Source organism: Rhinoraja longicauda, chromosome 10 (genome assembly GCF_053455715.1).
Source record: "Rhinoraja longicauda isolate Sanriku21f chromosome 10, sRhiLon1.1, whole genome shotgun sequence".
In the NCBI taxonomy this organism is placed as follows: Eukaryota; Metazoa; Chordata; class Chondrichthyes; order Rajiformes; family Arhynchobatidae; genus Rhinoraja; species Rhinoraja longicauda.
The window spans coordinates 57479220-57504959 of NC_135962.1; the positions used below are offsets into that span (position 1 = coordinate 57479220).

Here is a 25740-nt window from a genome sequence, read left to right on the forward strand (position 1 = left end):
CGAGTCCGGAAACTTGTCCTTTGTGGAAGAAGTTTATTGCGACAGCAATATTCGTATACAAAGGTTTAACAACAAGATAACGGACAACCATCAAAAACTCACTGTCTTCTTCGAAGACGTCTCCGAACTAACTCTTTTCGGGCGCCAAAAGCGCACATGACAACGCTGTCCAATCAGCGATGTCGCTCTCTGGACCAATCCCTACGGTCGCGCTCACACGTGACCTTGCTGGCCAATCTGAGGGTTCGACGACCAGGACCATTCTCTATGGTCGCTACATGACCCCCCCCAGAACCCGAGGTACGGAACCTAGCAGGGAGCCGGATTTCGCGACCATAACGAGTAAGGAGAGGGGCCGCCTGAACCACAGGAGCCGGAGATTCCGGACTTGGAGGAACAGCCGGAGCGGGGGGTCCTGGACTGAGCGGAACTGACGGAGGCCGGCCTCTCCTAGGGGGTTGGCCGACCAGGACTGGTTGATCCGGATCCAAGTGTGCAGGTTTAAGTCGGGACACCGAGACGAGCTCACTCCTGCCGCCCACGTCTAAGGTGAAGGTAGCCGTCCCCTTACGCAAAACCCGGAACGGCCCTTCATAGACCCTCTGCAACGGGGCACGATGGGAATCCTTTCGCAAAAACACAAACTCACAGTCCTTCAGGGAAGGCGGTTCATGTACCATGGGACACCCATGACGTGAAGTCGGAACTGGGGCCAGGGAACCCACCCGTGCCCGGAGCGATGCTAAGACTGATGGGACTGGAGGCAGCTGGTCTGGGGGGTCCGGAAACAAATCCCCGAGTTCTCGAAGTGGCGAGCCATACACTAGCTCCGCGGACGAAGCACCGAGATCTTGCTTAGGAGCAGTCCGGATGCCCAGAAGGACCCAGGGGAGTTGGTCTACCCAGTCCGGGCCTTCAAGCCTTGCACTGAGGGACGCCTTGAGTTGACGGTGGAACCTCTCCACAAGCCCATTTGCCTGGGGGTGGTATGCTGTAGTGTGTTGTAACCGGGAACCGTACAGCTCGGCTAGCGTGGTCCAGAGGGACGAAGTGAACTGTGGCCCCCTGTCGGTGGTAATAACTGCCGGAACCCCGAAACGTGCTACCCAATGGAGGGCCAAAGTTCTGGCACAAGAGGCTGCCGAGATATCGGACAATGGGAAAGCCTCTGGCCACCGGGTGAACCGATCCACCACCGTGAGGAGATGGGTGTAGCCCCGGGAGGAAGGCAAGGGCCCGACTAAATCCACGTGAATGTGGAAAAAACGAACTGCTGGGACCTCAAACTCCTGTACGGGGGGTTGGACATGGCGCTGGACTTTAGCAGTCTGGCAGGGAACGCAGGAACGTGCCCAACCCGCTACCTGTTTACGTAGGCCATGCCAGACAAACCGAGCTGCTACTAAAGCAGAGGTGGAGCGGATGGACGGGTGCGCCAGCCTGTGAATGGCATCGAAAACCCGGCGCTGAAGGGAGGGCGGCACTACCGGCCTGGGACGGGGAAGGGAAACATCACACCAGACTTTTGTGCCTTCCGACCCGCAGGCTACCTGAGCCAACTTCAACCCCGAAGTGGTGGACTGGTATGCCGAGGCGGTATCCGCCAGAAGCTGTGCCTCCGCAAGCTCCTGGGGATCCACCTCGCAGTCCACCGCCGAAATGGGGGAACAAGCAGGTCTAGACAGGGCGTCAGCAACGGCATTAAGCTTACCCGCGACATGACGGACATCAGTGGTAAATTCGGAGATGGCAGTCAGGTGCCGCTGCTGGCGGGCCGACCATGGGTCAGACAATTTGAAAAATGCAAATGTTAATGGTTTATGGTCCGTAAAGGCCACAAATGGGCGGCCCTCAAGGAAATACCTGAAATGACGAACACTAAATAGAGGGCCAGAAGCTCTCGGTCAAATGCGCTATACTTCAGCTCAGCCGAATTTAGTTGCCGGCTGAAAAACGCCAAGGGCTGCCAACGGCCACCGACCTGCTGTTCCAAAACCCCACCCACCGTCACGTCAGACGCGTCAACCGTCAGGGCCGTGGGGGCGGAGGGGCTCGGGTGGACCAACATGGTGGCGTTTGCCAAGGCTGCCTTAGCTGCTGTAAAAGCCGACTCTGCGGCGGGGGACCATATCAACTCTACCGGTTTACCCGCAAGGCACTGGAAGAGCGGGCGCATGACCCGCGCAGCTGCCGGAACGAACTTATGGTAGAAGTTAACCATACCTACGAACTCCTGCAGCCCTTTCACTGTGGTGGGCCTGGGAAATGCCCGGATAGCCTCCACCTTCTCGGGCAAAGGGGTGGCGCCGGCAGGGGTGATTCTGTGCCCTAAAAAATCAAGAGGAGGCCGAATTGACACTTGGAGGGTTGGATAATTAGCCCGTGGTCTTGGAGCCGCTGGAACACACTCCGCAAGTGGACCTGGTGTTCCTGCACTGAGGGGCTGGCGACCAGGATGTCGTCTAAATAAATAAACAAAAAGGGTAAACCCCGACCCACACGGTCCATCAGTCGTTGGAAAGCCTGTGCCGCGTTCTTTAAACCGAAAGGCATGCGCAACCATTCGAACAACCCGAACGGAGTAATCGTGGCAGTTTTCTGTATGTCCTCCGGCAGCACCGGAATCTGGTGGTATCCTCGCACCAAATCGATTTTGGAGAACACCACCGCCCCTTCCAGCCCAGACGAAAAGTCCTGCAGGTGCGGTATGGGGTAGCAATCAGCCGTGGTGACAGCATTTAGACGCCGATAATCGCCACATGGTCTCCACCCCCCAGATGCCTTGGAGACCATGTGCAACGGCGAGGCCCATGGGCTGTCGGACTGACGGACAATGCCCATTTCCTCCATCTTCCTAAATTCCGCCCGTGCCACCACCAGTTTGTCTGGTGGTAGTCTCCTGGCCCGAGCGAAAACGGGAGGGCCCTCGGTGCGAATGTGGTGGACCACGCCGTGCTTGGCCGAAGGGGTGTCAAAACGCTGGATGAGCAGCTCTGGAAACTCCGCCAGGACCTCAGCATACGAGTCAGGGGCCGCGACGACGGCCTGGACAGTAGGGCTGGGCGGGGAGGCGATTGTCGGAGCGACTGGCTCCTCGCTGGCGGAGGGTCGGAGGTCGTTACCGCGGACATCGGGGACCAGTGAAAAGGCCCAGAGAAAATCTGCGCCTAGGATCGCTTGTCTGACGTCTGCTATAATGAATGGCCATTCATACGTGCGGAGGCCTAACACAAGGGACATCTTCCGCGTACCGAACGTGCGGATGGGGCTGCCATTAACCGCGATGAGGGTAGGACCTGTCTTACCCGATCTGGTCTCAAGGTCGGTCGGCGGCACTATACTGACAATGGCTCCCGTGTCCACTAAAAATTCTGTGTCCGTGAATCGATCTCGGACGTAGAGGCGTCGGTTCTGGCCAATCGCAACTGCCCCTATGTACGATCGGCCGAGGCATTTCCCGCGAAAGTACAAGGTGAGTGGCAGTTGCGGGATTCTCTACCCCATCGTAGATGATAATAGCACCAGCCGCGCTTGTGCGGATCTTTTTGGCGGGCTTTTGGACGACTGGCGGGAGACGCGGCGCCATCTTGATGTCGCTGTGGCGTGGTAACTGATGTTGAGACCTTGTTGATCGAACCACTCCCCTTCGATTTGGCCGCTATGAGCGCATCAGCTTTTTCTGCATATGCTTCTGGGTCCTTAAAAGAACAATCCGTGAGCAGCAGTTGGACATCCTCGGGAAGCTTCTCTCGGAATGCCTGCTCGAACATGAGGCAATCCGTATGTTCACCGGCCAGCATCATCATCTCGGCCATGAGAACGGACGGCAGTCGATCTCCGAGATCCGGTAGGTGCAGAAGTTTTTTGGCGCGATCATGCCTATGGAACCCGAAGGTTCGTAGTAACAGTGCCTTCATGGCCTCGTACTTGTTTTCCGCAGGAGGATTTACGATGAACCGCATCACTCGTGTGGTCGTCTCCGGCGATAGAGCGCTGACGAGGTAGTAATACTTCGTCGCGTCTGTGGATGTTTCTCAAATGAAACTGGGCTTCGGTGTGGACAAACCAAGATTGTGGTTGATGTGTCCAAAACGACGGAAGGTGAACGCTTACTGCGCTTAACTCCGGTGTGCCATGCGCAGCATCCAACAACGGGGCGTCGTGTTCGTCCATGGTCGGTGATCGCCCAGATCACGTCGGGGTCACCAATATGGCGAGTCCGGAAACTTGTCCTTTGTGGAAGAAGTTTATTGCGACAGCAATATTCGTATACAAAGGTTTAACAACAAGATAACGGACAACCATCAAAAACTCACTGTCTTCTTCGAAGACGTCTCCGAACTAACTCTTTTCGGGCGCCAAAAGCGCACATGACAACGCTGTCCAATCAGCGATGTCGCTCTCTGGACCAATCCCTACGGTCGCGCTCACATGTGACCTTGCTGGCCAATCTGAGGGTTCGGCGACCAGGACCATTCTCTATGGTCGCTACATGACCGTTGTAATGTAGCAAATGGGATGACCAATTGTACACAGTAAGCTATAACAGCATGATATGATAACTCATGGATGCACAGGAAATGGAAGGACATGGATTGTGTGCAGGCAGATAAGAGTTTGTCCTAGCATCTTGTTTGGCACCATGTTGGCCAAAGGGCCTGTTCCTGTAGTGTACTGTTCTATAATAATCTGATATAGATTGAAAAAGAAATAGTCACTTGCCAGCCTTTAAATCTTTTTTCTACTATTTATTTGAATCCTTAGCCTACTGTGACAAAGGCAGCTACTGTTAAGTTTAATATTTCATGTACGTTACTGCAATTCTAAAAGTTCAAAAAAGTATGGCAGGTTTAAAAACGATGATTTAACTCATTAACAAAACAAAATATACTCTTTCAGCATTCTTTTAACTTCTGACTTGACATTGATCGCAACCTAGTTTTACAGTAATTGAATACACACGCCAAATTGAAATAATTATAATTGCTTTTCCTGACTGCACTCGGAAAAAACACAAATTTTGAGTTCAGCAACTTGAAAATGATTACTACTAATTGAAAATATTTTTTAATTTAATATTTACAATGTATAAATTGCACAGTGAACTGAGGAAATGAGGAAAACAATTACCATCAGGGTAAATTAACATGCTAATACAATTATACTAAAAGAAAAATTGCACTGAAACTAAACATAGTAACATTGTGCACAGAAATATTTTAGGCCACCACAAACTTTCCTGCTACAGTTCCAACAGTCTTTAATTCCATTGCAGCATAAATCAAAATGTCCTCATCAAACAATCCAAATATTAATTGGCAAAAGCTATAGAAACGGGAATGTTATGTTACTGTTGTACAAAATGTTGGTGAGGTTGCATTTGGTATAGTGTGTTCAGTTCTGGTCATCCTTGTGTAGGAAGGATAATGTTAAGCTGAGAAGATTTACAAGGACTTTGCCAGGACTTGAGCTCTAGAGTAGAGCAGACTAGGACTTTATTCCTAGGAGCACAGGAGGCAGAGGGGTGATCTTATAGAGGTATGGAAAAAGTGCACAGAGTCTTTTGTGCAGAGTAGGGAAATAATGAACCAGAGGTTTAAGGTGAGAAGGAAAAGAGGGGAACTTTTTTCACAGAGCGTGGTAGGTCTATGGATCGAGATGCCTGAAGAGGTAGTTGAGGCAGGTACTGTAACAACATCTAAAATACATTTGGATAGGTGCATGTACAGGAACAGTTTAGAGGGATATGGGCCAAATGCAGGCAGGTGGGCCTAGTGTAGATGAGGCATCTTGGTCGGCATGGACAAATGTGCTGTTTCCATGCTGTACGACTATGACCGTAGTTAGGTTGGATTTTACTTTTATTGCTCATACACACTCAATTTCCACATATATATAAATAAAAGTGTGTTACATGCTATAATTTCATCTTTTTAATACGTTGGTAATGACTGCAGCAGGAACAAGTAATCAGTTTGTTCTCCATTGTAAAAGCTATACACTATTGGGTTACTTACCTTTTAAGTCACTCAGTCAATGCCTTCCACTGAAAGTAATGTTGCAAATTAATAAAGCCCTTTTGCACAATTCAATCATTACACGGACTGCTGGACTATCCTCCCCTTCATAAATTAAAATTTCATATCTATTTCAAGGGATTTGACAGATCAATTGAACATTATTCATACATTCCACCCACGAGTTTTGAACATTCAACTAATGGACACAGGTAGCTCCCATAATATTATTAAATTCAAAGGTCTGAATATGTTTATTCCTACAAGCAACAGAACTTGTTTATGCCTACAAGCAACAGAACTTGTTTTCTCTCTTTGTCTACATTTAGTAGTTGTTCTTCAGTAGCAGTCTTGTGTGTTTTGTGGTCATTCATTATATTACTGTTAAAGTATGATTGCCAGAGAGAGATTTTTTGTGCATGTTCCAACTTATGTGTAAAAACAGAACCTGTTCATTACCTGGGGGGCTATCTGTCTTTAATCATTAATGCAGGTTAATGAAAATTCTTGACATTCTGAATTTTAAAAAAAATATTGGAAAGTTACTCCTTTTTGGAAGAATACAATGGCATTACAATCCTGGGATCTGAACTAGAACCCTTTCCTGGTCCACATGGGTCAGTATCTTTCCATGTATTTATCCACTAGGTCATCAAGGAAGTGCGTTGTTGCAATTGTTAAATACAGTACATAATGATTTAGTTTCAACAGAGCTTGCATTGTATTTTCTTCTTTGGCCTTTGGCCAGATAGTTTTGCTGTTGAACAGTGCCCACCAAAAAAATTGATACAACCTTCCTTCCTTTCTTATTAGAATTTTCTTCAATGCCATCAGCTACTTACAAGGCCACAAGAGTAGCCACTTCTACAAAAATACATTTATAATAGCAACATTTCAAAAGAAAATATTGCATTAGGATAGATTATCTCCTTAAAATTACACATGGAATTGCGAACTACTTCAAATTTAAAATTTTTAAAAATTAATTGTAAAATTTTCATTTGAGGCAGATGACACTATACTTTATGAGAAAAACTCCAAGTTTTAAGAAATTTAAACATGCATGGTTTAATATCTTAGCTTAAAATTAGAGCAAGCATATTGAGAGATGTAAAATCTTTACACCAACTATACTTATTTGTTAAATAGAATAGGCTTTTTTCATTGTGTTGAGATAATTTGATGCTTACATTAAAAATCTTACGTTAACGCGATGATCTAAAAAAACATATTGGAACTAAAACACTTTTTCCATTTTGGATTTCAAATCTCAGTGTAACTCTGACCTTGATCACCTTTGCAGGTAGAACATAAATCTCATTGCTCTGCTGCAACCATGTGCCATGGCACCATTGAGAGTGGAATATTTGCTATTTTATCAATATTGACAATTTTCTCTTGTAATTAATTTAGTGAGAATAAACGGGCAATTTTATATCTACTAATATAATTGCTTTATTTTTTAATCTACAAAGCTAATTATTTTGCTGCTTCGAAGTCTCTTTCTAAAATTAAGGCCACAAAGTATTTTACGTACTTTTAAACAATGCACTTAACTAAGGTATTGTCCAAATTTCACATATTACTTTGATTAATTTACCGGAGACACAGGGAAGTGCAGATGCTGATTTACAAAAAAGACAATCTGAAGAACAATCCTGCCCCAAAATGTTACTAGGTTAATTCCCGGAATGGCGGGACTGTCATATGTTGAAAGACTGGAGCGACTAGGCTTGTATAAACTTTTTCAGTCAGAGAGTTGTGAATCTGTGGAATTCTCTACCTCAGAAGGCCGTGGAGGCCAATTCTCTGAATGCATTCAAGAGAGAGCTAGATAGAGCTCTTAAGGATAGCGGAGTCGGGGGGTTATGGGGAGAAGGCAGGAACGGGGTGCTGATTGGGAATGATCAGCCGAAGGGCCGAATGGCCTCCTCCTGCACCTATTGTCTATTGTATCCATGTTCTCCAAAGATGCTGCCTAACTTGCTGAGTTGCTCTAGCACTTTGTGTCTTTTTTGACAAATTCATTGTTCTTTGACTTAAAAGTAGTGACAATTTCAAGGCTTCCATGCATTAGATTTTGAACTTTTGCAGGAAAAAGCTAGATGTATGCATCATACAAATTGTTACATCGTAATGCTTACTTTTCATTACGATGTAACTTACAAACATTTGAGCCCTACATTTGAACTCTACATAGCAACAGCACGCTTGTTGTCAAAGATTTTTCCCTCTTTTATTGGCAGACATACCTGGCCTTTTTGTATATTTATTTTGGAAGGAAAACAAACAAGTTTGGCTTCTTGACCTAATTGCAAAGCCAACAGTGTGAGCTCCCTGCTGTGGGCCAATCTTCAGAGCAACAGCAGGTTGTATTTAGTGCCGCTCAATCTCACAAGACACCCACATCTAACTTAACAGCAGGATTTGTATCTATTTTAATCACACATATTCTCCTTTAAGAATAAAGGCAGTTTAATTTGAAATGAATAGAGAGAGATGTGTGGGCTTTAAGAATGATAAAATGTGCAATCTGAACTGAACTGAAACTGAACTGAATCAATTTAACCTGCACTCCACTGTCATTTATATGCATACCATTATTTTACGATTATCTTATCAGTTTTTCAATAGTACATTTGATCCGAGTACACAATTAATTTCTCTCTAATACCATACCCCTCTGTCCAACGGAGCTTGTCCTCAGCCTCAACAACTCCTTTGACTCCTCTCACTTTCTTCAAGTGAAAAATGTCGCCATCGGTCCTCACATGGACCTCAGCTACGCCTGACTTTTTGTTGGTTACATCGAACAGTCCTTGTTCCAAACACACACTGGCACCATCACCCAACTCTTTCTCGACGACATAAATGACTGCATCAAGGCTGCCTCCTTCACCCGTGCAAAACTCTTTGTTCATTAACATTCCCACTAACTTCCATCCAGCCCTCAAATACACCTGGATTAGCTTTGACACTTCTCTCCTCTTACTTGATTTCTCTGTCTCCATCAAATCTGCTCCCAAGATAAGGTTTTCCATTCTAGGATATCTCAGATGTCCTCTTTTAGTAAACGTAGTTGTCTCCCTGTTGCCATCGATGGATCCTTGTCTCCTCTGTGTCCCATAGTTCTGCTCTCATTCCCCCCCACCCCAGAAAGAACAAAGATAGGGTTCCCATTCTCGCCTTTCACCCCACCAGCCTCCACATCCAACACAACATCCTTCGACATTTCCATCACCTCCAAAGTAATCTCACCACAAGTCACATATTCTCATCCCCACCCCTTTCCACCTTTTGCAGAGACCACTCCAGCTGCAAATCCTTGGTTCACTCATCCCTTCCCACCCAAACCACTCCCTCTCCAGGTAATTTCCCCTGCAACTGCAGGAAAAGTACCTCCTCCCTCACAACCACTCAGAGACCACAGCAGTACTTCCAGGTGAGACAGAAGTTCATGTACACCTCCTCTAATGTCATCCATTGCATCCCAATGTTCCTCATGTGTCCACCTGTACAACGGCGAGACCAAGTATAGACTTGGTAACCATTTCGCTGAACACTTGCATGCAGTCCGCCAAGGCATACTGGATCTCCTAGTTGCTAACCAGTTTCATTCCTTTTCTCATTCCCATATCGACCTTTCTGTCCTGGGCATCCTCCACTGCCAGAGTGAGGCGACATGCAAACTGGAGGAACAGCACCTCATATTCCACTTGGATAGTATACAACCTGAAGGTATGAACATTGAATGCTCCAATTTTAGGTAACAACAAAACATCCCCCAACCCCTCTCCTTCTTCCTCCACCCCCAATCCCATTACCTTCCACCTACATTCCTTCCCCAAGCTTCACAATTTACAACTGTTCAATCTTTTTGTTTCACACCTTCTGTCTTTTCAACTCTGGCCTTTGTCCACCCATCCACCACCTCTAAACCTGCCATGCCTTATCATGCCTTTCCATTCTTCTAGCTTTTAGCCCCCCCCCTCAACAATCAGTATGAAGAAGGGTCCCGACCTGAAACGTCACCTATCCATGTTCTCCAGAGATGCTGCCTGACTTGCTGAAACCACTCCTGCCTGCTCTGCTGAAACTACTCCAGTAGTGTATTTTTTTGTAAACCAACATCTCCAGTTCCTTGTTGCTACAGATTTCTTTTCATCTCTGCTATTCTCAGCCAATTTAATTGAGCTCACGGCATCAAAAGAGACCAATTAGTCAGTAAAACATACTTGTGGATGTTTTTGTTCATCTACTTCTGAGAACCAGCAGAATAAAAAGAAATAGGTTTTTCAGGATGATTAATTAAAAAAAATTAAAGTATCTAATTTCAAAAGGAAGCCTGTGGTAGATGAAGCAAAAGTATATTTTCACCACCTGCATATCTAACTTGTATAAGCATGTCATGCATGCTGTGAGCTCAGGTCTTTAGTCTATGCTATTTTACACTTTCCATAATTTTTGGTGAGAAAGTATGCAGATTAAAGTTAAGAGATAAAAGTCAGAAGTCAAGACGGATCATGCAGGACAATGATTTTAATTATAAAGAGGTGGGATGAAAAGAGCAAGTATTAATTATAGTTTTATCATAAATTTACACAGCATACAAGGGCTGAGAGACCCTCTTAACCACTTATCTTCGTGCAAGACTTCCTTCCATTCAATGGTAACAATTTTCTCGCAGAATTTGGTGAACTAGGATTACTGGAACATGGGATGGCTCTTAACATAACTTTGGCATCCTGTATTGATGCGAGCTATTTCAATGCTTTTAGATGCAACTTTGTGAAAAAAATGTTATAAAGCATTCCCAACAGCAATGCAGACGAATAGGCAAATGAAAATAAGAGCAGCCATATTTCTGCCTTGAAGCTCAAAATCCACCTTCCAAACTGCATGCCTGCATAATACAAGACAAGCTTACAGACACCACTCAGACCTGCCGAGTCAGGAAATTGAGAAACAATCTCAGTTCTCGTTTTTAAAACTGAAAAGCTAAACTAAAATGAATCACAAAATGAATCACAGAATTACTGGCAGATATAGTTTCAAAGCAGACCAGTAGGTCCATCGTAGTTATACATCGTAGAAACAGGTTCTGTGGCCACTGCATCTACTCAGACCATCATGCACACAATACTATGTGTAGAAAAAGACATGCACACTTTACTAATCCCATTGATCTACATTAATTCCATATCCCTCTTTACGTTGTTCATTCAAGTATCTGTCCAGATGCCGCTTAAATTTGTTACTATTCCTACATATATCACCACCTCCCCTGCCAGCTCATTCTAGATAATAACTGCCCTTGGTGTGAAACATTTCCCACTCAGATCTCCTGTAACCTTTAAAACTCCTCCCATCTTAAACCTATGCTGTCTAGTTTTAGACATCCCTACCGTCGGAAACAGACACTGGTTATCTACCCCATCCCATAATTTTATAGGAAAAAAACTGCAGATGCTGGTTTAAATCGAAGGTAGACACAAAATGCTGGAGTAACTCAGCGGGTCAGGCAGTATCTCAGGAGAGAAGGAATGGGTGACGTTTCGGGTCGAGATCCTTCTTCAGACTGATTGGCTGAAGGGTCTGAAGAGTCTGAAGAAGGGTCTCGACCTGAAATGCCACCCATTCCTTCTCTCCTGTGATGCTCCCTGACCCGCTGAGTTACTCCAGCATTTTGTGTCTACCCATAATTTTATATATCTCTGTCATGTCACCTTGCAGCCTCTTGCTCTAAGGGGGAAATAATCTAGCCCATCTATACTCTCCTGATAACTCAAGCCCTCCAATCCAGCAATATTCTTGTGAATCTTTTTACACCATATCTAACTTAATTACATCCTTTTTACAGTGGGGTGACAACAACTGCCCACAACACTCAGTGTGGCCAAACTAATATTTTGTATAACTGTGATACGATGTCTCAACTTTTATATTAAATGCCCAGCTGATGAAGGCAAGCATGCCATATGCCTACCTCACCACATACTGGCAGGCAACTATGTACTTCTAACCCAGTGAGTCTCTGTTCATCATTTCCCAGCATCAAATACCAAATCTCAGCTCATCCATTTAATCGCGGGGCTTGGGTTGGCCCGCTGCGGACTTTTCACCATCTGGCGCGGCCTGGAACGTGGCAACTTCAACAGCCTGACCCAGGGAGACGACGGCAGGGGAAGAGAAAAGACATTCTGGCCGTCCATCACAGTGAGGAGGGGACTGACTGGAGACTCGCTGTGATGGATGTTTCTTTTTTTTGTTTTGTGTTGGTTTGTGGTTGTGTGTGTAATTGTTTATTTTATTGCTCTTATTGTTGGACTGTGGGTGACGGAATCTCGTCCAAAAGACTTGGGGTTTTTTTGGATGACAATAAAGGTAATTCTGATTCTGATGCATCAATATTCAAAATGCAAATATCCTCCTACTTCGTTAGCCTTGCAACCACATTGTGGCAACATTTTCAATGAAGAGCCTATATTTTCCCCTTGTTTCCCCGTTCCCTGTTATAGTGCCTTTAGATTATTCACCTTGCTTCTGGTAATAAAACCAAAAACACACCAACGCAGAGTGGTATTGAAAACAGTTGTTGAAATGCGGTGCTCTCCGAAATGAAAGTTCTGTACAAAGTACAAATGACGGTATCAAAAGGGGAAAAAATGTACAATTATCATTGATCCTTTCTAAATCATTTATCGTAAAATACAACTGATGTGATACGCAAAAGAAATTGGGAACTCTGATGATAAAAACATTTACTTTTGGAGACTGATATGGCTGCATTGTAAAACATTTATGTTTCTCATTCTCGTACTCATTTATGAGGGTTTTCAGCTGTTTCAAACAAACCAAGAAAGAAAAATGAAGCTGAATCTGTTGCTAAGCATCGGTAGCAATGCAGGCCAGCAACTCTATTCTTTCAGATCAAGCTGCAGCCTCTCCAGTCTTTTTAACATTTCCAGCTGGCTAATACATCAACTCCATGAATACACAAGTCTCCATGAATACACAAGATTCAGAAAAGTACTGATATCATTAAAATTCCTGCGATGCCCACAAACAATTATTTGTCTATTCCTCAAAACACAAAACAATTTGTATCCAAACCGAAGCAATCCGTAAGGAGGTGCCAAATAAGTCTTTTACAAAGCACAAACCCATGAGACAATTAAAACATTTGCCCCTGTGCTATGCTGCACTCACACCATGCAAGCTGTTTGCTTCTACTTCTATTCATTAAAAAAGACAAAAACAGCTTTAAAAATCACAACTCGGGACACAGCACATTATCTAGTAAAAGGTATGAAAAATTAGCTCTTAAACTTATCTCTATCAATGTAAACGCAAAAGAACACCCACTTTCTTGTGCTCAATCTAAGCTCTAAAATTAATTGCCTATAGAGTTACAAATTTATACAAACCCAAAAGTCTAATGTTCTCTGGATTATCAGCAAATATGCTTGCAGAGAACAAACTCTTGGGTTAGAAGGTTATTTGAGCAAAGGTGCTAAAATACTTACTCGGGATTGACACTGTTCAGGTCTGTTTCTGCAAGTTTGTAGTTTGGTTCCCAGCAGATCCTTCTCCGACACTTCTCTTGTCATGTGATGAATTATGCACACTGCATGCATGAGAAGGACTTGCGGCTGCCTGTCTGCTGGGACAGGCTAGCATTTAACTGCTAAGGTCATGGATTTGAAGACAACACAAGACACACCCACACAGAAGATAGATAAGATTTTCAAGGTAAAAGCGAGTTTACTTTTTGCAGGATTCAGTCTCCCCAAATACTCCTCAGACGAGTTTAGTAACACTTCTTCATTGCTGCATTAAGTTTCCAGAACCATTAAGACTTTAAATAAGAAACTGTTGGTGTAGCTGCTGCATGCTGCTGGCAGTGCAGGAACAAATATAACTATATTTTTCAACTTAGGCGTTGCAAATAAGAATCCCGAGCCAGACAATTTTTTTAATGATTATTTAATCAACTGTTCTAAATCACATTCTGCAAATGTAACATTGTAAAGAGGAACAGAGAAAACAGATTCTGATAACATTTTTATAAATTGCTTTCAGCAAAACGAGATGTGGGAGTAAAGAATCTTTGTAGGAGTGAAAGCAAGCAACCTAACAAAGGAAAGACCTACAATGCAATTAGTCTACAGCTATCCACAGCAGAAAGCCTGGAATGACTGCAAACACTGAAAATTGACAATGTGTTGCAACAGAGCTGTGAGCTGAGCTGGAGAAGAAAGGGCCCTGAGAGCTTTAGCCCATTCATGGTGCCACAGTTCAGTGGGATAAATCACAAAGAGAAGGTCAAAATTTCAAGAAGCTCTCAGTGAAGGCCTATGCCATTAAAAGATAAGATGGAAAATTATTAGTGTAAATTTATTAAAATTCCAATAATCCAGCATTTTTGTAAATTTGATAATACCAGATTAGCACATTTTCCAGGCTGTTAAATGTATTAAAATCAAGAGACATTCTCATCCATTTAGATGTTACATAGTATTACAATAACATTTCCAGTGGAACCAGGTGAATTTAAATGGGGTGTGGAAAACAGAAGCCTGATCAGTTGAAAAAGAGCCTGGGACATCAGTGAGTGGAGTGTGAGAATCAGCGCTCCAGCGAGTGGTAGGAACCACAGAAACACAATCAAGGAACAATCAAGTACATTAAAAAAGACCAATGGAGCGGCATTCATCTTGTTGCTTTTTTTTGGCATGACTTGGTAAAATCAAATTTCACTGTACCTCAGGGTACACATGACAATAAAGGACTCTTGAACTATATTGAACTATTGAACTATCCACCAACACTCTGTTCAAAGCATGATCCAGGCACCCCGACCTTCTGCATAAAACACGTGCCCCGTGCAACTCCTTTAAACTTTGTCACTCTCACCTTAAAGTTAGGCGCTCTAGTCTTTGACATTTCCATGCAAAGAAAAGAGGTCTGACTGTCTACCCTATCTGTGCCTCCCATAATTTTATGCTTCTATCAGTCTCTGATGCTCCAAGGACAACAATCCAATGTTTTTCCTATTAATTTTTATTCAATATATTAGATGTTTCCAGTATGCAGAAAGAAACATGGGAAATGGAGCTACAATGAATGGGAAGGGAGCACAGCACTCCGTGCACTCCGCCTAAACCCACCTGATCTCCCGGTTGGTAAACCCTTACTTCTGCTCCCATTCCCACACTGACCTTTCTGCCCTGGGTCTCCTCCATTGTCAGAGTGAGGCCCAGCGCAAATTAGAGGAACAGCACCTCATATTTCGCTTGGGCAGCTTACACACCAGCTGTATGAACATTACTTCTCTAACTTCAAGAAACTTTTGCTTTCCCGCTCTCTCCATCCCTCCCCATTCCCAATTCTCCGACCAGTCTTACTGTCTCCGACTACATTTTATCTGTTTGCTTTGTTGTTATCTTCTCCCAACTAACAATGATCTCCTTGCTGCACAATGAAAGTTAAGAATTGAACCAAAATTTACTACATCTATATACTAAAACTCTTGTTTGTTTGTTCCTGAACTACAGCCAAAACGGTACACCATTTTAGGCCCACCTTACTCACCATCGTCCCTTTGGTGCTAATGGAAGTTTCATTGAAATCGGTGTTATATTTTAAAAGTTATTCACATTTTAAAGTTTAAATCCATCTCCTAGGGAGGGAGGGGGGAGGGAGTGGAGAGAGAGGAGGGGGCGGGGGAGAGGGAGCAGGGGAGAGGGGGAGGGGGGAAGGAGGAAGGGGAGGGGGGAAGGGGAGGAGGGAAGGGGGGAGGAGGGAAGGGGGAGCAGGGAGTGGGGGGGGGAGGGGAGAAGAGAGGGGTTGCACCAATGCAGGAGAGATTTGGGTCCACTTGGTCTAGTTATGCTTTAAATGACCAGGTATATTTTAGAAAAGATCAATTTATTCAATGTGAAAAAGCTTTCACTTACTCCAGCTGTTGAATCGTAAATACATGAGCTATATATATTAGTGATGGCGCTACAAAGACATCTAACCGTCACAAAAAAATTGATAATTTCATTTTCTTCCAAATAATATGGCACAATGCAACTACAGACCAAAATATGGCAAACCTCTACTACAAGAAAAGCATGCATATCTTTCAGATAGAACACAAAGTGCTGGAGTAACTCAGCAGGTCAGGTAGCATCTCTAGAGGATATCGATGCACAATGTTTTGGGTAGGGACCCTTCTTCAGACTGATCCCGACCCGAAATGTCACCTATCCATGTTATCCAGAGATGCCGCCTGACCCACTAAGATACTACAGTACTTTGTGTTCTATATAAAATTCCTTCATCTGCAGTTCCTTGTGTCAACATTTTAAAGATACCCACACTTCAAAAACATTTTTTCATGTGTATTTACATAAATCAATTCCAATGCACATATATTATTTACTGAACTGCATAGATTGTGTAATGTTTGCAAATTCTACCTGGATTTTAATCATTTTTTCTCTCACTTACTGCTAATTGATTTTGATCATTGAAAATAAAAATAATTGCAGGACTGCTGGAAATCTGAAATTCAAAAGTATAGGAAACAGAGTTAGCTATTCAGGACCACAACCCTAATAATATTGCCTCTCACACATCACTCAATATTATAAAAGCAACATTTACACTACGGGCCACATTTGGCATCGCATCCAATATCATCATGAACAGATATGCAAACTTAACAATGATCCAGTAATGAAAGGATTACACCATTCCCGGATGTGTTGTAACTATAAAAGAGACTGAATGTAATAAAGCTAATATACATCATTGCATATTAGAAAAAAATGTGCGGATTGCACGGAAATCTTCAGACTTCAGAAAGGTCTCGACCCGAAACGTCATCCATTCCTTCTATCCAGAGATGCTGCCTGTCCCGTTGAGTTACTCCAGCATTTTGTGTCTATCTTCGGTTTAAACCAGCATCTGTAGTTCCTTCCTACAACGTCTGGATAGGAGTGTCCAGTTGGCCAAGGAAATCAGAAACTTGAAATTCAGGAGAGAGTATGAATGCGTACAGGCTCCTTACAAGGATGTTTACAAAAGGTAGAATAAAGTCAAACAACTGACCATCATCAGATTTTATTTTGTATGCTCACACCACCACCATACAATAACATCTGATCATTCCATACTCCAATCTCCTAGGTGAACTCTTGGAATTTTCACTTTAGCCACAACAACTTTATTCTAACTCGAGTCCAACATCAGGAAGAGTTGGTAGTAAAAACGAATTCCATTAGATTTGTAGTAAATGCCTACAATGGATAAATCAGGGATTGTTTTGTGATACAGTATAGAAATAGGCCCATCGGTCTACCGAGTCTACACTGACCATCAATCACCCGTTCACACAAGTTCTATGTTATCCCACTTTTTCTTATCTAATCAATAAACGCTAGGAGTAATTTACAGCAGCCAAATAACTGACAAACCTGCCAGGTGGGAGGAAACCGGAACATCCGGAGGAAACTCATGCGGTCACAGGGAGAACATCCAAACTCCACACAGACAGCACCGAGATCTGGATTGAACCCAAGTCACTGACACTGTGAGGCAGCAGCTCTACTAGCTGTGCCACCCAATGTCAGCTTGTAGGCTGGGAACCTATATTTTCCACAATTTACATTTATTTTCAAGAATGTAACCACATTAAAAATGGAAGCTTGACTGTGTACACCAAAACAAACAATATTTCAGGAAAACAGAAACACATCTTGTATTTTAGGTTTTTAATCAGAATAATTGTATTCAAAGTTCCAATAAATGTACATATTGAAAGATTGGCATGACTTAAGGTTTTGATTAAAATATTAGATTTATCAAAGTAACCTTATTCCATATTTCAGTAAAAATCTATATTTTAAATCTCAATTTTAGAAATCTGTATTGCGATGTCAAATGTAAAATAAAGCATTAAATAAATCTAAATCCAAATCCATGATTATTCAACAAAAGATTTGAGGAAATTTAGTTCAGTTTTAGATTAGCTTATTATCTTTTACACCAGGGCGCAATGAAATTCCCCGCTTACCGGAAGCACACAAAGTATTGGTATATTATCGTCATGTTTACTGAAAAAGTGTTTGCAAGCTATCCAGTGAAATCATACTAAACACGAGTGCCACAAGACAATACACAAGTACACAGGTAGTTCAAAGAGAAAAATACCAGAGTGTAGTATATAGTGTAAATTGCAAATTAAGAAAAGTTCACCGGCCACAATGAGATAGGTTGGGAGATCAGGACCATTCAGCAGACTGGTAACAGCAGGGAAGGAGCTGTTCCTGAATCTGGTGGTAGGTGCTTTCAAGCTTTTTTCAAACAGTAAACATAGCAGTTAATTTAACGGCCAATGTCAAAGATTCAGGAATGTTTACGGCTGCCACGATACAGCGATTAATGAGAATTTATACTGGTACTTTCACAGTCTCGCAAACTATTAGAATTTAGTCCAAAAGGAAGTAGTTTGTTGGCAGGATTAGGCTCCACCTGTTTGCTTCATTAGTTAAGCAGAGGTAAAGGACACAGAATCCAGACAAACCAGTTTATATCTTACCATCCAGCTGCCCCGTCATTTAATCTCTATTTTCCTTGGGCTTCCGAGGGCATGTTGGAATGTGCAAAGTTAAAACATATCCGTCTCACCTATTCATAAGCACGTTGAAACACGTCAGTCTGTAAAAGGTACTGGCCATTTTACTCACAGCAATGCTGTGGTGACTGCACAATGAAAATATCCATTTCAATGCAGCAGAAACAAAAGGACCCAACAGTGGGCTTTGAACAGGATTTTCAATTGGGAAATTATTAATATTTAGATGAGAAAAGCCTTATTTGAATTTAATAGTATCTTCTTCTGAGTACACCAGCAACAACATTTGCAACATTTAAACAAAAAAATCTTGCAATCACAATAAATGGCTAGAAATTTAAAAATTAATTGAAATGTTTTGTTGGGTTGTAGAAAAAAAATACAACCAATTAACAGTCTGAAGAAGGGTCTCGACCCGAAACGTCACCCATTCCTTCTCTCCCGAGATGCTGCCTGACCTGCTGAGTTACTCCAGCATTTTGTGAATAAATCCCTTCGATTTGTACCAGCATCTGCAGTTATCTTCTTATATAACTTATAATAGTACTTGATTAAATAAAACATTTATACTGTTCCTTTTAGGATCATGAAATGCCCCAAATTGAAACAACAAATGAAGTAATTTTGAAATTTAAACAAAAAGCCGGTCAAGCAACATCTGCGGAGGGAATGGATAGGCGATGTTTTGGGTTGGAACCCTTCTCCCACCTACTTCAATCAATCTGAAGAAGGGTCCTGAGCTTAAATGTTGCCCATTAGTTCTCTCCACAGACACTGTCTGGCCCGCTGAGTATTATTCCAGCACATATTTGTGCCTTTTTTGGTAAATCACCATCTGCAATTTCTTGCATCAACATTTTACCTGATGATCTACTTTTAGAAACATAGAAAATAGGTGCAGGAGGCCATTCGGCCCTTCGAACCAGCACCACCATTCATTGTGATCATGGCTGATCATCCACAATCAGTAACCCATGCCTGCCTGCTCCCCATATCCCCAGATTTTCACGGTGTTAGGCGAGGTTAATCAAGACATTTGGAGAAACTCTTTGAATAATGTTGTGAGGTCTTTTATATGCATATGAATGAGCAAATGGTGTCACCTGAAATTTGGCACCTCCACTTTCTCAGCACCACACGGGAATTTGCCCAGTTTGCATTTATGAGCATACAAACTAGAAAAAGGAATTTCCCTGCTCTGCCCAATTGAGCCCAAATTCTAGATCCTCCCATAAAGTGGAAACATGCTCCCCACATCGACTCCGAAAGGAATCCTAAGGTGTTTTTCTGCCCCAATCAAGTCACCTTTCACTTACCTAAACTTAAGAAACAAGCCTAGCATATCCAAGCATTTTGTGAACAAATCTAGCATATCCAAGATATCCACATAGGATAAACCCAGACTGTCCATGTACTAATCTAGCAAAATCTCAATTACTTCTACACATAATATATTGAAATAATGAGACCAATATTATATTCAGTATTTCAGATTTAATCTCGACAATGCCATTTCTAACTGCATGCTCAAGTACAAAGGATAGAACCAGCAGTTCTAGCTTCCCGTGTCAGCGGCAGGAATTTTATTCTAGGGCTTATGTTGGACGGTGTGCTTGTGAATAGTTTCAAGAGGTCTATAAACAGCAATTTCAGGGTCCAGGACTTGGGAAGTTGGAGTGGTAAAGGATCTCCCCGGTGGCTCCACTGGTGGACAGAGCTTATCAAATTGATAACAGGAAAATACCCATTTCCTTTCATAATATCATCAGTATTAAGGGAAAGTTGGATGCCTGAATTCATCACATTGCAAGGAGCGATACCCAAAACAGTTACATGAACTATAATTAGTGCACAAGCTCTCTGCCAAATGCAAGGAACTCCAAAAACTGGAATTCTGCATTGGATTCCACTTTTCATTGGAGCAGCTTTGTGAAATGCAGAACAAAGGTTTGTGTCAACATTTACAGGCATCTCCATTGGCAATGAATTGAAATTCATGACATAAAGGAGTAACTCTGCATATCAGGCAGTATCTCTGGAGAACATGGATATGTGACGTTTCGTGTCGGGACCCTTCTTCAAATTGTAGGGGAAGAGGGGAAATGTTGGAAGAGAAGAGGGACAGGACAAAGCCTGGAAGCTAATAGGTGTATAAAGGTGAGGGGGTTAAGCAACCAGGAGAACCATTTGGCCTCGGCGGACCGAGCACAAGTCATTGGCGAAACGGTCGCCAAGTCTATGCTTGGTCTTGCCAATTTACAGGATACTAATTGGGAACACCAAATGCAGTGGATATTCCCAATGTGGCATTCTATACATCAATATCGTCAAGCATAAACTTGCACTCAGTCCGCCAAGGCTTAATGGATCTCCCAGCTACTAATCATTTATTTTCCTTTTATTATCCCTCTGATAACTTTTCTTAAATCTCGTCACATCACAGAGCACAGAATGACTGTTTTGTGTCTGTGCCTGCCCCTCCGAGCTAACTGAATATAAAAGTAAAGCCTCAACGCTGTGCTCTTACGCTGCTGGCTTCAGGTATTCCGTGCTTCAGAAGCCAATTAGAAGGCAAACTTCAGTGATCCTTGATAGGCAATAACCTCTATCAAAACCTTTCAGTGAGATTTAAGGTCCTGATCTTCAAATACTCTGTCAGACAGCCAAAGGCTGCCCTGATGCACAGGACAGCCTCTGGCAAATTTAATTAAATGGACAAGTGACGTTGATATTAAATGTGTTGACCTTTATTAGACAGCTTTTCGGAAAACAGATTTGATAAGCATCATCATTTTTCCATAATTTTTTTCTAAATACCCCTGAAAGTTATCTGTGGTATTTAGAGTATCACTGAAATAAATTAGAGACATTAAAAGGATGCTTTTGTGGTCAGCATGTGCTAAATAGAATCTGTCTATGTATTCTGTGCATTGTGACAAATCCAAAGGAATTGTTCAGTTCACTTTGGGACTGAATCACACTAAGTCGTTCATCTTCTGATCAAAGGGAGCTCTTAACAATAACACTCCCTGCCTTCTTTCTATCTACCAGAACTTCCATTCAATAGGAAAGCTTTGTGGAACTGGATCTAGTCAGACCCACCCCACACACAATTCTGGATAGGTATCTCCTTTAGACAGTTTTATTCTTCAAAACTGACATCTCCCCCTTTCAATAACATACTGATTGTGCGCTATCAACTGTAATTGTTAGATTGCTGAAGAGAGCCTGCTGCAGACTTGTGGTCAGTTTTATCTTAACGAAGAGAAATCCCCTTTTCACAAATTCAGAGTTAAATGGTGAAACTATAAACTTAATCAAGATACTTGATTCGACATTAATAGTAAAGACGACCTGATCTTTATTTTGGAAAAATGGCAGTTGATTTAATTTTCACTGTTTTACACCCCACTGACAATAAAAACTCCAAGTGTAATCTTTACAAAAGCTATATTGGTCCAATTTTACATGGAGGGATATGGATCACGCATCTTTTCAACCCAAGCATCTTTTTAGTTAATGATTTACTAATATGCAGATATTATTCCCATTAATGGACAATTAAAAAATTGTTTTGTTTTGTGCCCTCTTACGATAAAAGTAAACTTAGCACATGTTAGTCAGAGAAGTAAAGCTCGTGTTGAGAACAAACCCAGTGCCATCTTTATTTTCCAAGTTTCAGGACACTGCCTGATTTACATAATTATATGCACATGTATGTGCGAAAATGAGTACAGCTCATATGCATAAATTACATAGATATTGGCTTAGATTTTGATCTAATTATAAATATTCTCTTTTGAGAATCTTTACTGTCGAATCGAATTCTCTAGCAAACTGTCTCCTTAACTGAATTTGCCTTTACACTAATGGAGTTGTACTTCATGCTGGATTCAGTATATGCTAGGCTGATTTGGTGCATTTTTTGTATGTTTTGTAAAATTATACAGGATGCCATTATTTTTAACACAGAAAATGCTCACTTTCATCGAAGCCAAAGAGTAGCGAATAAATAGGATGCTCTACGTTAGCTATGTAGGAAGTTGCTTGGATTACATTTAAACATTTACATTATGAGTTTAGAATTTATGCAACATTAGAACTCTTACTGTACACCCAGACCAGACTTCCCACCAATGAATCCATCTGCACTTCAAGCCTTGAGGCCTTTTTTTTGTAAGTGAAGCAACAACACACAGGAAATAGCTCCAAGTCAAGTCAAGTCAAGTCAAATTTATTTGTCACATACACATACTGTGCAGTGAAATGAAAGTGGCAATGCCTGCGGGTTGTGCACAAAAAAGAATTACAGTTACAGCATATAAATAAAGTTAATAAGTTACTATTAGTGTCGACAAAAATTTAGTCTCTGGGGTTATAAAAGTTGACAGTCCTGATGGCCTGTGGGAAGAAGCTCCGTCTCATCCTCTCCGTTTTCGCAGAGTGGGGAGGCGTTTGCCTGATCGTAGCATCTGGAACAGTCCGTTACTGGGGTGGCAAGGGTCCCTCATGATCTTGCTTGCTCTGGATCTGCACCTCCTGATGTATAAGTCCTGCAGGGGGATGAGTGTAGTTCCCATGCTGCGTTCTGCCGAATGCACTACTCTCTGCAGGGCCATCCTGTCCTGGGCAGAGCTGTTCCCAAACCAGACTGTAATGTTGCCGGACAGGATGCTCTCTACTGCCCCAGAGTAGAAGCAATGAAGGATCCCCAGAGACACTCTGAATTTCCTCAATTGTCTAAGGTGGTAAAGGCGCTGCTTAGCCTTACCCACCAGTGCGGCAATGTGCGTTGCCCACATCAGATCCTCTGAGATGCGGACTCCCAAGTATTTAAAACTGCTCACCCTGTCCACAGTAGACCCATTTATCTCCAGTGGCGTGTACGTCCTTGGATGTTTAGCCCTTCTGAAGTCCACAATCAGCTCCTTTGTTTTAGTGACATTCAAGAGGAGGCTATTGTCCTGACACCAGAGTGCCAGATCAGCCACCTCCTCCCGGTAGGCCTTCTCATCGTTGTTGGGGATCCGGCCCACCACCACAGTGTCATCAGCAAACTTGATGATGGAGTTTGAGCTGAACCTGGCCCCACAGTCATGTGTGTACAGGGAGTACAGTAGGGGGCTAAGGACGCAGCCCTGGGGGGATCCTATGTTCAGGGTGAGAGAGCTAGATGTGTGTTCCCCCATCCTGACCACTTGGGGCCTGGCAGTGAGAAAGTCCAGGACCCAGGTACACAGAGGGGTGCCAAGCCCCAGTTCCAGCAGCTTCTCAACCAGTCTGCTGGGGACTATTGTGTTGAATGCTGAACTAAAGTCAATGAACAGCATCCTCACATAGCCCCCCTGGCTGTCCAGATGAGAGAGAGCGGTGTGTAGAACCTGGGAGACCGCATCATCCGTGGACCTGTTCGGACGGTATGCGAACTGTAGTGGGTCCATGTTGCGAGGAAGGAGGGCGCAGATGTGCTTCTTGACTAACCTCTCAAAGCATTTCATGACAACCGAGGTGAGGGCCACCGGTCGGTAGTCATTTAAACACGCTGGAGAGGCATTCTTTGGCACCGGTACAATGATGGATCTTTTGAAGCATGCAGGGACCACGGACTTTACCAAGGAGAGGTTGAATATTGTGGTGAGCACTGGAGCAAGCTGAGTAGCACAAGACTTTAGTACTCGCCCAGATATACCATCTGGGCCTCCAGCTTTCCTCGTGTTCACACGCGTCAGAGCCCACCTCACCTCATGCTCGGACACCGAGAATGTGTGCACATCCCCGGGGGTGGATCCCCCTCCAGCCTCGCTAGCCAGCGCCCCTTCGGTGCTGTTTTTAGACGGCGAGCTGGTGGTGTTACCCGTCTCAAACCGTGCATAAAAAGAGTTCAGGTCATCAGCTAAGGAGGAGCCGGCACTTCCGGTTGAGGGGGTGCTGGACCTGTAGCTAGTTATAGTCCGTAGCCCCTGCCAAAGGCGCCTGGTGTCCTGCTGCTCCATCTGTGACTCCATCTTGTCCCGGTACCTCCTTTTTGCATCCTTCACTGCCCTTCGCAGTTGGTAGGACTCTCCCTTGTAGTGGACCATGTTGCCGGATGCCAGGCCGGAGTTGTAAGCAGCGGTGCGAGCATTCAAGGCCACGCGAATAGACCTGTCCACCCAGGGTTTTTGGTTAGGGAAGATACTGACCCTTACCGTGGGGATGATGGTATCGGCTATTGTGGCAATGAAGTCCGTAACCGCTTCCGCAAACTCATTTACGTCTCTGGAACTTGCTTGGAACATATTCCAGTCGACTTCGCTCAGTGCATCTTGCAGCATGGCCTCTGAATGGTCAGCCCACCGCTTTACATCCCTCGTCACTGTCGCTTCCCGTACTATCCGTTGTTTGTACTCCGGCAGCAGGAAAATGGCAGCGTGAAACAACATAACGCTAAAGTACCTGGGAGTAAGAATAAAGTAAAATGTGACCATTTCCCCCTCTCTCTCCCACCCCACATGTTTTTGTGATGTGAATCATACCAAAAAATCAAAATGTTATGCGTACAATTGTTGCAAAATTTGGAGCTAACACAGTATTAAAGTAATAACAATCCTGGTATTCAAGTAACTGGAATCACATTTGGTGGACAATCTTGAATGAGATTCCTTTATTAAAAACTGTCTGGAATTACCCGACAGAAGCTGGTTGGGTCCTCTGAGGGCAGATTGGTAGAGGATTTTGTGGATGCTAAGTATAGGATCCATTCTCTCATATACAAGGATTCCATAAACTTAGCTCTTTGTGAACAGCAGTTCTCAAAATAAGTTACCAACTCCCAACCTTGAAATGTTAACCATTTCTCTTTCACAAATGTTACCTGACCGGTTGAATGTTTCCAGCATTTATTTTTATTTCAGAATTCCATCTTCTGCAGTTTTGATTGCAATTGAAAAACTGAAGGTAGACACAAAATGCTGGAGTAACTCAGCGGGTCAGGCAGCATCTCAGGAGAGAAGGAATGGGTGACGTTTTGGGTCGAGACTCTTCTTCAGACTGATGTCAGGGGAGGGGGCGGGACAAAGATAGGATGTAGTAGGAGACAGGAAGACAGTGGGAGAA

At 43.3% G+C, this 25740-nt stretch overlaps 1 protein-coding gene across 4 annotated transcripts in view; it reads right to left on the reverse strand.

Moving 5' to 3' along the window:
* Positions 1 to 25740, reverse strand: part of ston2 (stonin 2) — an 88038-nt gene that overhangs the window by 18861 nt on the left and 43437 nt on the right. Inside the window, exon 2 of one of the 4 annotated variants that reach the window (XM_078406918.1) lies at positions 6018 to 6046. The exons of 2 other annotated variants lie outside the window; for them this stretch is intronic. The gene's annotated coding sequence lies outside the window, so the exon portion shown is untranslated. Of the gene's footprint in view, positions 1 to 6017; positions 6047 to 13543; positions 13636 to 25740 lie in introns of those variants that run through there. One more of the 4 variants, XM_078406917.1, reaches the window with a different exon arrangement.